This window comes from Monodelphis domestica, chromosome 2 (assembly GCF_027887165.1).
Source record: "Monodelphis domestica isolate mMonDom1 chromosome 2, mMonDom1.pri, whole genome shotgun sequence".
Classification (NCBI taxonomy): Eukaryota; Metazoa; Chordata; class Mammalia; order Didelphimorphia; family Didelphidae; genus Monodelphis; species Monodelphis domestica.
In genome coordinates this window covers 418,187,608-418,190,559 of record NC_077228.1, presented here as the reverse complement: position 1 = coordinate 418,190,559, position 2,952 = coordinate 418,187,608, and positions in this window count along the sequence as shown.

Sequence of the window (2,952 nt, the reverse complement as noted above, 5' to 3'; positions counted from 1 at the left end):
GTAAGAAGATTCAATAGACATCAGTGCTGAGGGATTTTAAAAATTCATTCCAAAATCTATGACTTTCACTTCCAGGATGAAGGATGGCCTTAAAGTCAAAATAATTGGAAAATAGCCATTGAGAATAGAATAAAAATCTGACAAATAAAATCTTAATTTCTTCCTAACACTGACCTCCCCCACCCCAGACAGTTCAGGAATATATATGCAATAATATGTGTATTGGTTATATTTACATATTATTTTTCTTGCTTAAAAATCAATTATTGTATTCACAGAGGATTTTTTTGGTTCTAATTGCATAGGGATATTTTCAGTTATCTTTTGTAAGTGTGTTAAACAAACTTTTCTTTTTAAAAACAATACTTTTTCCTAACAGCAAGAAAAACAAAGTATTTCCTGTTTTTCAAATGAAAAGCTAATATTGGAACATAATGACCAAGCATTGAGATATTTTTCTTTTCCATTTTAATTCATTTCCAAAGTAATTAAATATATACAATAATTAATATATTTTACCCAAGTAATATCTAGAAGGTTTTTTAAGAGCAAGAAACTAATTGACATTTGAAGTGATTACTATTAGTTGAAATCAGTGTCTTCATTCACTATAATAAAAAAGCAGAGGAGTGGATTTCTAGTCTTGGATCACCATCAACCCAATGAAAAGTTTTTCTTCAATATTCTTCTGTTTTCTCAAACTAAACCTAATCAAATCCAAATAGGGGATAAAGTCAAGATGGTAGCATAATAGATGGGAATTTTTTAAGCTGCTAAAAATATTCTTTTAAACTGATCATTACAAAGTATCTCAAAAGGTCAGAATTCAAAACAGAACAAGCAAAGGGGCTCTTCCACTGGACACAGTGTGAAAGATGGGCAGTGAGAGGAAACATCCATACAATAAAGGGACAAAACTGCACAAGAAAAGAGTAGGCTGACCATGCCTCCCACCTTACCTATGATGCCAGAGGCAGAGCCAGGGCAATCTGAATTCTAGAGGGCTGACAAAAAGCACCACAGACAGGCTGGGGCAGCAAAATCTGAAGCTTAAGTTTACTAGAAGCAATTCCTGGAGTGGAAATAGCAGTGCAGCTATGGAAGTCATGTGAGTAGCAGTGCAGCTAAAGTAGGAGAGAAGCATCCTCTGCTCGAGCAGTAGGGGCAGGCAAAATAGCCTCAGGTTAAAATACATTGAAATGAACTACACCTAAAAGGGAAAACAACAGCAACAAAAACAACAAAGAAAAACCAAGCACCATAGACCTATCTGTGCTTACTCAGGCCTCAGACAGGGAAAGGAAGATAGCCCCAAGGCAAAGCCCTGTGAGACAAAAGCTAAGGTAGAAAAGACCAGCAATGTGTAGGACTCCCATTCCTCCGAAGGTAAAGGAGTAAACAACAGCAAACAAAAAGCTCTTGCCCCTGGAAGATTTCTACAGAGAAAAAGAACAAAAAAACAGAAGTAACAGGAAATAGTGAGAAATAAGCAAACATATGCACACTCTCCAAACAAAAAGGAAACTGGTCACAAGCTCTGGAGGAACTCTAAAAGGAGTTCAAGAATAAAATAAGACAGATAGGAGAAAAATGGGAAGAAAAGTGGAAAAAAGAAGTGAAGGCAATACAAAAAGATAATAGCTTAAAAGGCAAACTTCCCGGATGGAAAGAGAGACACAGATATCAAATGAAATAATAAGCAAATTGGAAACCAGAATTGACCTGCTAGAAGAATAAACAAAGAATGTCAGTGAGGAAAGGATTGCCATGAAAAACAGTATAGACAAAATTGATAAGGAGAATCAAAAGATAATAGATGATAATCAGTCTTTAAAGACTAGAATTGGGCAAGTAGAAGTTAATGATTTCACAAGACAACAAGAAATAATAAAACTAAATCAAATGAATGAAAAAAATGGAAACATGAAATATCTCATTGAAAAAAAAAAAAACAACTGACCTGGAAAGCAAAACCATGACCAAAAATTTAAGTCTAGACATCATATTACAAGAAACTTAACATGAAAACTATCCTGATATTTTTGAACAAGAGGACAAAATAGACCTTGATTACATTAAATCCCCAAATGACAACTTTCAGAAATGTTATAGCCAAGTTCAAGATATTCCAAGTCAAGTAAAAAATACTACAAGCAGCCAGAAAGAAATAATTTAGATATAATGGAGCCCCAGTCATTATTGCACAGAATCGGACCAAAAGTTTTGGAATAAGATATTTAGAAAGTTAAGAGAATTGGGTCTACAACCAAGAATCATCTACCCATCAAAACTGACTATTACTTTCAGGGGGAAGTATGGACATTTAATAAAATAGAAGACTTCCAAGCAATCCAGAAGAAAAGACCAGAACTAAATGGAAATTATGATGTCTAATCAAATCCAAGCTCATAATTCCTCACATTCTCAGAATCCCTATTTCCTACTCCCACTTGCCACAGTATAATATCTTAGAATCAGCTTTAATTCATTTCTCTTTCATTTTTTTATATCTAGTCAACCACCAAATCAAATAGAATTGTTTTTCTTCAAATTGTCCATTAGATTTCTATTCCTCTTTATTTCCTTCTGCTTTACTTTTCATCATTATATTTTTTAAGTTGCCCCCCATCTAACTTCCTGACTTTCCTCTCTTTCCCTTTTAATTCATTCTTGAACAATTTTTTCTTCCACTATATCCAAAATACTGTTTTTTGGTATGGGCTATAAAGATTAAATGGAAACAATCTCCCCCTTACAAGGCTGGTAGAAGTAGTTCAGATATGTACACTATTGTTATTATAATTGAGTATAATGAAATATGTTAAGGAATAAGGATAGGATTTTTTTTTTATTTCATTGGTATAGATAACTCCAAATGGGGAAATAACCTCTACTAATTCAGGTTGGTATATATTTTTGTCTTAAAAATTGCTTAGAATACTGGCAGCTTAA